The 12,580-nt window shown below is 41.0% G+C and overlaps 1 protein-coding gene across 1 annotated transcript in view; it reads left to right on the forward strand.

Annotated features, from left to right (window-relative positions):
- The first annotated feature begins 5,026 nt into the window (after positions 1–5,026).
- The window catches only part of LOC104929555 (tyrosine-protein kinase yes), a 41,279-nt gene continuing 33,725 nt past the window's right edge, over positions 5,027–12,580 (forward strand). The window contains exon 1 of the mRNA XM_027274275.1: positions 5,027–5,136. The gene's annotated coding sequence lies outside the window, so the exon portion shown is untranslated. The remainder of the gene's footprint in view (positions 5,137–12,580) is intronic.

Genomic DNA, 12,580 nt, shown 5'->3' on the forward strand with positions numbered 1-12,580 from the left:
CTTTTAATGGTATTTTTCAGCTGGGGGTAGAAGCGCCGTCTGGCCGAATCTTTTTTTACTCCAGGTAGATTTTTTTGTTTGACCACCAGATACCCTTGGGCTATATGAGCTGATGAAATTCAGGCCGAGGTGAGGGCGCCGTGCCCCCGCTGTCATTAGAGGGGCATCACAGTGCACAAATGAAAATGTCTCCCCAAAACCACACAGGCCGTAAGGAGCACTATTAATAACACATCCCTCAGGGTCACATTCTGGCATGAACTTTAACTGTACGCGATAATTATTTGTTGAAAATTACAGCACAGCTTCAGTTAAAGGGAGTCATTTATAAGTGGAGTGACGTTTGCTGCCAGTTAACACTGTGTCACATTATTAATAAGGCAGAATACATTTTTCATGATATTTCAGCTGCCGGAGGAGATTTAGCTCGAAAATGTATCACTTGCGTTTCATTTTTAGTGCATCTTATGTGCCATGCACATGAGTAATTAAGCCATCAACTTTTAAAGCAACATTATGTAACATTTCTTCCATAAAATCACAGATTTTAAATCATGTTGATGGCACACTGACTTGTAATCAGGTGATCACTATGTAACTTTGTCACTAAGTCACACATCACCAACTATTTCACTGATTTTGGTGAAAATGGATCGTATTTTATGGAGAAAATGTTTCCTGGTTTTCTCTCTGATGTCCTCCGGCTGCTTCACCTCAACTCTCTGTGATTTACAGAGTTTATGATGGACAGTGAAGTAAACTGCAGCCAACTGTAGCTGCTGTTAGCTGATGTTAGGTCAGTTTGTTCTCGACTACCGGCAAGTGGTGGTTTTCAGGTTGAATGCTCGTGGGGGAATCGGAGCCGGTGTCGTGCCAGAACCGGAGCTGGGTAAGCAGACAATGTAACCGGGCTCAGTGGATTCTATGGACATAATGACAGAGGCGAAAAGACTGAAGAGGACGTTGAAGCTAAGAAAAAAAGAAGAGAGTGAACGAGCGTGTGTACAACTGTACAGCTCCTATACAGTATACAGTATGTAGAGCAGCTCTGTGAGGCTATATTTGGGCACAGTAGTTAGTTATATTGTAGTTTAGTCAGGTAGCAAAACACAGATTACAGCAGATGGACATAGTTTTACACATTTAACTCAAAATCATAAATCATGGTGTCGCAAGAGGAAAAGTAGCTGAGATATTTCAGTCTGGATCAAAGCGGTGGACCGACCAACAGACCACCGTAATCTTGGCTAGAAAATAAATTCAAATCTTTAAGGGCAGAGGGGAGCTAAAGAAAGCACACACACAGTATGATGACAAACACACATGCAGAGTACATCAAAGATGATTGCAAGTGAGATTTTATGATTGTTTTGCGGGCGCTGTATATGAAACACCAACACGAGAAGCATACATATGAAAAGAGAAAATATATGCAGCATATACTGCGTGGTACAATTGTTGAAAATGAGATTATTCTTCAACCTGAGACGCTGCAGAAGATCGAGTCTCAAAGGCCTCCAACTCGCCCTCCATCCATTCTGGCCTTACACCATTCACTGTGAATAATGTTTGAATAATGTTTGCATGAATTCAGGGTGGATTCATGAAGTAGTGATGGGCTGTGGGTGCCATGTAAGCATATTTTAGCAACAGTGAGACCAGCTAGTAATACTAATTTCTGCCGTGATGAAAGACACAAAGAGAATTAAACTGAAATACGACGTGTGTCACTCATCTACGTCTCAATCCGGTCATTCCCAGCATGTGAATAAAAGAAGCAGAAGATCCCGGAGAGAGAACGAGGCCAGGGTGTGTTTCATGGACTGACATGTTTAAAAATACGATGCACAAATTTGATTTAATGGTCAGGTGTTTTAGAGGAGCAGTTGCGATTCGCCACAGTGAGTTGCCGCAGATGTTACCGGTGTCGTCATTCACACCGGACCGGATAAAAACAGACATGCTGAACTGGTTGTGGGATTCTTTTTTTAGGTGTTTTGCTCAAACAAACGGCTTTAGAAGAGAGAAACCAATTTTTTTTTATAATGTAAGCAACTCCATCATCCTATATCTGGACTACAGGACCTCATAACAACAACATTATTACACTGTTTTTTAATTTCTTCTCTGCGCAGTATGAGACAAAAGCGAGTTATTGTGCAGATGCCACTTTCTCTCTTACAACGTGATCATCTATCTGAAAACAGCTCTTTTGTGAGTCTCTCTAAGGCACTTGGCGACATCATCAAACGAATATATGACATAATAAGGAATCAAATGAAGCACCAGGACATGAGGAAGAAACCCAAGAGTGTCGCCCCTTTTACATGTTCACAAACACGAAGAAGAAAGGGCTTTGCTGAATGATTCAGGGTTGTCAGCAAATATGGCATGCTCAGTCTTTTTTAATAAGCTCAGAGCGTAACAGTGTCAGACAGTAATGCTGCTGATTCTAACATAAAGGGTTGTTTGTTGCCCAGCTGTGATTTTTCAGTGCGTGCAGTGGGGGACAAATAAACAAGCATCTTGCATTTTTCAGGACTTTTTCAAGGAAACTGTAGATTTTATTAAAAGGAACTTTTTTTTTATTCCATCATATTCCAAGCCTGCAGCTGCCGGGTTGCTGAGTTGCTCGTGGTCGTCTGTGTTTCTAGCACATCTATGATATCTTATTTTGGCATTATTTATCAGCTACAAAATGATGATGTCAATGCTTTTCTGTCGCGGAAAGTGTTCTGGTGCTTCATCAACACTTCCGCCCGGCAGCATTTACCTCAGGAGGAATCTGAGAAGACAGGAGACTTTATTTCAGGAGCAGTCACTGTCTGCTAAGATGAAGTGTGAGCAGCTAAAGATAGAGGCTCTATTTTAGTAACTGCAGATATTAAAGATACATATGAAAGAGGCAGAGGAGAAGATGAATGATGAAGCGCACTCATTCAGATCTTGGCCGACTACAAAGCAGATTTTGTTAAACATCCAAAGGTTATCTACAGTCAGCGACCACGGGTGTAATTATTGATGTTTAATTGACAAAGGTTAGTTAGCAGCTGATTAGCGGTCGAGCTGCAAATTAGGCCAACGTCTGAGAAACAAACCTGCTGCAATTTTTGGTCATTAACCCACTGACCTATGACATAAATCTATTACAGTCAATGCACGTTGGAATTTCAGGGGCATCTGTCGACAAAAATACAACAATAATTTGCATATTGTGAACTCATAGTACAAAAAAAAATCATCATCTTCAAGGAAATGTACAACAAACGCTGGAAAAAAAGGAGTTCAGCTGCTGCTACTTTACTTCAATTCAGGTAAAAATTATTGTGCTTTTCATGTCTACTACCACTACTTCTCAGAAAACATACGAAGGAGTTTATGAAGTAATGAACTTATATGAAAGAATTAATAATAGCATAGTGTAATAGTGACACTGACAGTAGCCACCTTGTATTATGAGTCACTCTCACCAAAGACTAAAAGTCAGTCCCAGATTCCTCAGCTCCTTCCGTCAGCGCCCTCTTCAGTCTTTTTGCCTCTGTTATTATGTCCATAGAGCTCAGCTCTGCTCAGCTCCTGTTCTAGCACGACACCAGCTCCGCTCTGTGTCAGCAATCGCAGCGCCCTGGGCCTGAAAACCTCCTCTTCTTCCTACACTAACACTCCACAGTGCTCTGAGCTCACAGCCCAGCTAACAAACTGAGCCAACATTAGCTAACAGCAGCTATAGCTGCAGTGCACAGTGCAGCAGGTTACTTCACTGTCCATCGGAAAACTCTGTAAATCACAGAGAGTTGATGCAGAGCAGCCAAAAGACATCAGAGGGAAACCCAGAAAATATTCAGTGAAATAGTTGGTGGTGTGTGCCATAAGGGGTTACATACTTCTCATCCCACTTCCCGAGTTTCTAACAGGCTATAAAACAGTCTAAGATTAATACTGTTGGCTTTATATGACCTACATAAACAAACCAGACCATCAGCAGTAGGACCGGCTATTTCTGTATAGTTATTTTTAACGCCTGCCACCTGGGTTGAATTAGGCAGAGACACTGCTGCTTTTGTCCACGGGGGTCGCCAGAACCAACACAAAGTGAAAGTTCCTTACAGAGGCTCTAGGTAAATCATTTGAATACTTCTTCCGCCACTGTTAACGAGGATGTAAAATCCAAAGAGAGACGAATGACTCATTTGCATCACTGTGAACAGGATAATATTAAGAACAAGCTATCTAATCATGTATGACAGTAAATTAATTCATCTCACGAAGGAGATTGGAATGGTCGTGCAGCTATTGCGCAGATAATTTAGAAGTATGCTTCAGCTTGAGTCATGTCTAATTACCTTCCTTATTCATCACTTGTTTATTTGTCATTACGAAGGTGGCCGCTTTAAAAGGGTTAAGAGAATCCATGAAATTTTATTAGGCCGCCGCTCACTTTGGCAACTGGAAAGACTGATGGAGGAAATCTCCAATGAAGACGGATGACGGGAGCCTTTCTTGAAATGCCAGCCCAAAGCAAATGCTGTACTGATGTGGAGTGAAGAGGAATGAATGGACTATTTATAGAATCAGTGTAGATTCAGTTTTTATGATTCACTTTTTACAGTGTGCAACTTTTTGCTTTGAGAAAGTATGTTGTGTAAGCCTAAAGTTAAAGCTTTTAAAGTTAGAGCGTTTTAGCATCTTTCAGCTCATTGTTTTGGTTTTACAGCCCACAACTTTACTGTTTTGGTTCGCTCACCACCTAATTTTTCTTTTTCCAGAACTTTTAGAGATATTTTCTTGTCTTAGGGTCTCTTAAAAGCTCAGCATTAAAGTTTGCTACTGACGACCATGAGATGTCATTTATTCATAGACAAACCTTGAGATGAGACTTTTATTTTGTCAAAATATCTTCCAACACAGTTCACATTGTTAACTTTCTTGGCTTTACACACAAAAACAAATTTAAAGTCAAACAAATCAGTTCAGACGTGTATAAAGTACTTTACAGTTCATCCTGCAGCCACCAGGCGGTGTCTATTTTGTTTTGTTGCTTGCCCTTTGAACCCAATAGGAGACCATTTTGTTTTTCCTTGCCTCCAGTGAGTGGACTTTACTCATATTCTTTGGGGATCACTCATGGGAGTGTCTGTAAGTACAGTTTTTATAAGATGGATGCCTGGGATAGGCCATGTTTTTGTGTCATGACTTATTAATGACTTTCAGCTCACTATATATGGTAGTACATGTACTGTGCATCACACAGGTGATGGGGCAGATAATAAATGATGGAAATGCGACTAGTTTTTGCTCATAAGTAATACAATCATAACAAATATGCATGTGCATGTGTTTATATTTACAACATTTGCATTTTGCCAAAATTGCTACGCAATGTTTATTTAAGGTGCCTTTTGTATTAATATACATTTGGCTATAAACATCACAGAATAAATGTTATTTTTAGAATTTTATGTTAATTCCTTATTAAATGCTTTATTTACAAGTTATGTCTTCAATTGGGTCCGAAGGAATAAACAAAAGAAGGCTTAAAGTGTGCATGTGTTGCATGAATGAATACTCTATTCTGGTAGCATATGATTTATCTGTGCTCGCGATGTACCTCCTGCAACAACAGAAGACAGGTATGTCCACGTCAGCACAAGTGAGATAAATTAACTCTACCTCTATCTTTAGCAGGATTTAGAGCAAGCAGCTGAGCTGATTTATTACCACCATCTCATTGGTGTCAGGTGAATGATGAACGTCTAGATATGAAAATTGGCACAACAACACACTTTATAGCCTTGTTTTTCTTTGCTTCTACGACCTCTCAACACATTCGGTAAGCGCACACTGTGATGTGCAGAGAAGTGTGATTTAATTGTGTACGTATCTGCCAGATCTCCCAAAGTGTCTGTGCCCTTCTTCACTCCGTACGCTTGCAAAGTTACAGCCACTGTCCTTTCTCAGTGATGATTTCATGAGGTAATATGTCGTGCTAATGGATGGATCGATAGCGTGATGTCAGTAGATGCATATTAATGGTGCTGTGGACTGTGGTGTGCACTTAGTTTAGCCTCGAGACCTACAGTAGCTCTAATGATATAAGGAAAATGACATCAGGGGTTAGCTGACAGCCAAATAATGAGTACAGTGTTCAGTCCAAATCCAGGTACATGCTCCCCTACCTCTGCCCTCTGAACCCAGACTGCCCATGACGTCTGAGCCAGAAGAATGCTAATTGGGCCCTGATGTACTGTACGGTGTCCACAGGGAGAGGAAGGTGGAGGAGAGACATGAGAAATGGGTTGGGTGTGAGCTGCAGATATACAGACTTTAAAAGAATATGGAAATAAAATATTAATTCCTCATTTGATATGGGTCTCAACTACCTAACAAGGTATCCTGTGAAGTGCTGTCAGCTCGCTCTATTCCCTGTACACTAACAGAGCAGAAACAAAGAGACACAAAACACACACATAGATATACACTCTGTAACTGAGACTACTGCAAACAAATTGCCTATTGCTTTGCCTTTTCTCAAATGCCACACATCCACATACTCCCGATATAACCCAGATATAAATCTGTTAAACCTGCAAATAAATTTAATTGAATTGTTCACTGATGTCTCTGTAATTGAATATCAGTTTTATAGCTTGTATCGGTCATTCTGCCTCAAAGCGAGACGATGTATTGTGGCCACAAGTGACACTTGTAAAATGGTAAATTCATAACTTCAGCGTGCTGCTTTATGCTGACTACTCCTTCTGCCTGTCTGATATTTTCTACAGGCATCGACTGACGTCATTTGTGCGTTGCGTTAGTAGCTCAAGTAAAGAGAAGTCAGAAGTCAGCTTATTAATAATGTCCATTACACAGCAAAATCTACCTCATATGTGCGACTGATCACAGTCTGGGGCTGAACAATTGTTGTATTTCCCCTTGCCTGACCATAACCAACAAAAACTAAAAAACATAACGTGTTATGGCATGAGGTCACAACTATTGAACCCAAATATTTCACTGATTTTGGTGAAACTGGATCATATTTAATGAAGAAAATGTTTCCTGCTTTATCTCTGATGGCCTCCAGCTGCTTTGCACGAACTCTCTGTGATTTACAGAGTTTCCTGATGGACAGTGAAGTAAACTGTTGTGAACTGTAGCTGCTGTTAGCTAATGCTAGCTCAGTTTGTTAGCCGGGCTGTAAACTCAAGAGCACTGGGGGGAGAGTCAGTGTTTGTACCACAGGCGTTTTGGACCACCGGGGAAGAAGAGGAGGTTTTCAGGTCTGCTGACAGGGAGTGGAGCCAGTGTCATGCCAGAACCGGAGCTGGACAAGCAGGCAATAGAGATCTAAGGGGATAGAGAAGGCTAAGACGAGAAAAGGAGAGAGTGACCAATCAAGAAGTCACCAGACAAATCTGGTAAATTTGGGACTGACTTTTAGCCGAGCTGGGCTACTTGCTGTTGGACTACAAAGTAATATTTGCTGGCTGCTATGTCTTGTGTTGTTGACCTTGCTTGATGTTATATAAGTAATATAATCATAATAAATACACACGTACAACTGCTCATGTTTATGCAAGTGGTATTGCACTCTGAAACTTTTATTGGTTGACCTGTATGTGGCCCCTTAAATAAAGTCCCATTTTGTTATTACTATTATAAGATTTAATATTATATTGGTCCAAAATGTTGGTGATTCACAGCTTCAATACAAAAATATATCACAATAGTTGCCCTTGCGTCGATTCAGATGGGCAGCATTGCTCAAAATCACATACCAAATATCTCAGGTTCTGTTTAGACTCATGTAAAAAATGTCTCCTTGGTCAAAGATGGAAGATGATAAACTCAGAATCTGTCGACTTACATAACAGATCTCTTTTGCTAGAGGTCTGACATAAAAAAAAGAAGATGTTTCACCAGTGTAAATACAACAATAGCTCTCTATAATGGCTGAACTTTTGCACTGTGCTGCAGTCAGTCAAGCAGAGCCCAGGGGGCAGCATTGATAAAAGGGCTTCATGTGGATTCCCCCTCCAGAAAGCTGTCACTCACACCAGACCCAAGAGGAGCAGGGGGATCCTGAGTTGAAGCTCAGACTTTGGGTCGTGGAGTCATACTTGAGCATAGCAGAGAGACGGTCTGAGTATTTGAGGCAGCATGTTTGCCGACAGCAACGTTGGATTGCACTGAAATAGAAACAGCACCACACATATCTAGTGTTTGATCACATTCCCCTATCTTATCTTTTATTTTCTTTCATCCAAAGGCATCTTAAAAAAAACAATAAATTGTAGTTTTTGTGCTGATACACTGTAAACGTGGAAAAATTGTCTTGAGTTCACTGGAGATTTACTTTTCATCTTTGTCTAATAAACCAATACGTGACATTCCCATCATGCTCTGCTATACTTTGTATTTAGCACTAATTAAGCTCAGACAGAAGAGCCAAAAGCTGCAGTTCCTCAAACGTCCACTTGAGGCTGGCTCCAGAAGTGAGTCAGTCTCCATAAGTCCCCATGTTAAAATGTCCAATTTCACAGCAGAAATAAACATGTGTACAGCCTGGTACAAAAAACTGTTTTGGTCTCTATAGCTCATTTCCCCGCTTGTGACAACTTCAAATTATATTAAGGCTTAAAATTATGTTGAATTAACAGCGTGGACGCTTTAATTGACTGATAAATGCCGTTACAGATGGCTTGTTTGAGCACCCAGGCCACGTCTTTGCCGATTTTTGGATTAGCCGTGATTTAGCTACTACATCCATGTTTTATACTGTCTATGTGGTAAACATGGCATGCCAGCATTAGCATTTAGCACCACTGTGCCTAAGTCAAGCAACAAAGTTGCCTCTTAGTCTGTTTTTCCCTTGCAAACCACTGGAGACTTTGACTTCTTCAGGCCTCTAAATGCTTCAAATAAGACAAATAAGAGATGAGATGGAAAAATAACTCTTTGGCACAGATATAGAGCTGTGTCGTGGGTTGTGGAATCTCGCCAAAATCTGTCTTTGAATTTGTGTTGATTCACTTCCAATGACTTGCTCAAATGTATAATTCACATTTCCTCGAGAACTGCAGAATTGTTTATACTTCTAGCACAGCACAAATGTGTCTCGTCTCATTTTGGACTCTGTGATTAATTTGTGAAAGCATTAGTTCCAGTGTTTGTGTCTGTGTCATTCTTTATGTCTGTACACTTTTATGAATCACTACACATTACTCAGCCTCTCTTTTCCTCTATCAGCTCCACCCTGCAACTTGCCTTTGCAGCCAGTAAAAGACAACATGGCTGAGACTGAAGCCATTTGAGTGAAATATATCCAGGGTGATCTTTGGGTGCCCGTGAAGGCCACCGGCGCCCTGCCCAATCCCAACGCATCCTCCTGGGACCGGTTGCCTAGCAACACTGGCTGATTGGGTTAGCAGGGTTAAGAAAGGGTCTGGCACGGGCCGGAGGAATCAGATCACTCCCATTGATCATCTTCTCCCTGCACTCCTCCGAGAGCTGGGGCCACGGCCACAAAATCAAAGCCCTGCCATCATGTCTGAGAGGAGGTTATTACCCACACAGGGGAGCTGAGAGAGACATGGTAGGCTTTGTGTGGTTGCACGGTCTGACACCCCATACCACACATCACAGCGTGATGCTGCGACTAGTCAAAAGCGATGTGATTGTAATTGAAGACCTGCCCTAGAGAGAGCGAGGTCTGGTGAGCGGGGGTGTACAGACAAGCCTTCGATGTCTAGAAAAGGTCCCGCGCTCTGTGGTGACCTATTATCGGATATTATGAGATATGGGGAGATCTATTTGAGGTCATTAGCTGTAATTTGGATTGACACATGAGCAAAAAAAAAAAAAAAAAAAGGAACAGGGTGGAGGGCTATTGGGTGGGTGGTGGTATTCCAAATGCCAGCTGCTGCACCTACAGTGTGGGAGTCCCCTGGGGTTTCAACCGGAGGGAAACACACTGGACTGATGGATCACATCCCAAGCAGCAACACTTCTGTGCATTGTTGCACTTATTGTATATTTAAAGGTCGGGTATGTTTTATTTACAGAATATGATATGCATAACTATGTTTTTATTAGTGTATAATCACCTAAAAATAAGAATTGTTGCGTTTTTCTTACCTTAAAATGAGGCTACAGATACTGTGAGTTCTCTGTGTAACAGTAATAAATATTTGATTAATATAGTAACACAGTAAACTGTCTAATTGACAACTCAGGACTGACAGATGTTTGCACACAAGGCTGAGTAATCACACACGCGATATGTTCTGAGATATTTATTGACTGATGGTGCATATGGTTATTTACGTAATTGTATATTACAGTCAAGGGTGGAGATTCAGTGCAGGGGACACAGGGGCCAAGTCCACCTTGTCGTTTGCTTACAAACACAAAACGTTTATACTAATTCATTTGAGTTTAAACCAAGGATGTACTGCCTCTTCCGCCTCATGGCTAATCTAAATATCGGCAAAGACGTGGATCATTGGTTGACCTGAGACGGACTGAACGACTCCTGGTTACCTGTCAGCCGAAACATTGTTGTGTCATTTCACTTGCTTATTTATATGTGTGCAGATACGTGAGAAAACCTACAAGATGGTTGTTACAGGAATTTTAAAGAAAAACCCTTGAATAAGGAGGACCGGGTTCAAAGTGTCAAGGTTTAAGTTGAATTTACTGTTCTTGTACAAGAAGGAGCGTTTCACAGTGCAACACAAAAAAGGGGTTACAGAGAAAAAGGCTCCCTGAGGAGCTCTAACAGTTGGTTCTTATACATTTTCCTAAAAATGGGCTGTGTCAACCCCTGTAAATTGTAGACAATTTGCTTATATAGCATCTAAACAGTTTTCTTCAACATATCCCCTAATCAGTAGCCAGTATATCCCCAATCTAAATGTCACCTCTCTGACCTGTCTCTGGCCCCTGACCTGTCTCTGGCCCTCATTTATACATTAACCTGAACTTTACCTTACCCTGCCAGTCTCAGTAAAACATTAATAAAGGGAAGTGCCCTCAAGACATGTAATAAATAGGAACGTCGTATAATTTAAAACATCTAAATAGCTGTATAATCCTAATTATTATAACAGTGGTACAATCTAATTAGTCATGTGACTAGTGGAGTGTGTGTATACAAAGAAGTCAGGGGGTTTGTGTTGGTTGTTGCGAGTCAGAGAAGACTGGAGTTTGTTGAGTTGGAATCAGGTTGTTAGTGAAATTATTGAAATAGTAAATTGTTTGTTGACGCTTCTCTGAAGAAGAATTTGCCTCCTGGCCACTCGAAGACAGTGCACCATGTTGAACCGGCATACAAACCAAACTCCGGCTCTAGATCGAGCTTTTCACGTCTTTTGCGTGCTATATGGTGAACGTAGTTTCTCCCTCACACTTGAGGGATGAGTGGAGGGGGTTGCAATCCACGACTACAACACTGGATGCCACTGCATCCTCCACACTGATCCTTTAACATCCTGCTCCTGCAGCTTGGATGTGAGTTGATGCTTTCTAGCTGAATAATCAAACAACAACCAGTGAACCAACAGCAGAAAAACATCCTGGAACTAACTCACCAAAATGTAATGTCAGTGTTATTCACACCTGCGCTTTTCCTGCTGTGACATAGCAAAATTGTGAAAAGAATATGTGTGCTGGGTATATGGCTGAGTTATATACTAGACAAAGCACTTTTTTGCAGTGTTTGGAACAGAATAAGAGAGAAACTGCATCTCTACCCTAACCCTAACCTTATGTTTTATGCAGATAATTTTGTACTGCTAACTATTAGGTCATTACTGATTGACTTTTTGGAATGTTTTTCATGATATATTATTCATTTGGTCCATGAAATGTCAGAAAATAAAACAATTTCTGTTCAAATTTGAATCTGAATTGAAAGATATTTAATTTAATATCACACAAAACTACAGAATATGCTGATTTTTTTCACATTCTTTGCATTAAAATTGAATATTATTGTCTTAAGTAATCAATTAATTGACCAAATGTTATCTAAAATGAATGTCGGCCATTTCTACTCTAGAGATTTGAATGGTTCCAGAGTTCTGCTGCATCTATTAGAGACGTCTCATGTGAAACTAATCTGTTAAACGTCATATAACCAGGACAGAATTTAATATAAAGGAGTGCTCCAACACAGAGTTAAACTGCATTCAGTCTATTTTTTGAAACAGGTTGTGTTGTATGGAGGCATGCTGGGGATAAATGGCTTCTCCCACCACATCATGTGAAACCGGCCATAAAAAGGTAGATTTCTATCTGAATCCATCTGACTACCTTCTCTCATATCTGTGCATGTTTAGTTGAAACCAGTCCGCGCCGGCTGTTTTGTTTCACGCGTCGACATTGTTGTTTTTGGCACAAAGTGAAATGTACCAGAGTTGAGACCAGCCAACTGTTCCACCAGTACTGCAAGCCTTCGGTGGCGACTGCTGAAGTCCTGGAGAGGTGTAAAGTGCAGCGAGGCAGTGTGTGTTGCGGGCTGGGTGATCCCTCCCACGTCTCTTTACTCATGCTGTCCCGAGGGGAGGCAGACACCAAG

Source organism: Larimichthys crocea, chromosome XXIII, assembly GCF_000972845.2.
Source record: "Larimichthys crocea isolate SSNF chromosome XXIII, L_crocea_2.0, whole genome shotgun sequence".
Classification (NCBI taxonomy): Eukaryota; Metazoa; Chordata; class Actinopteri; family Sciaenidae; genus Larimichthys; species Larimichthys crocea.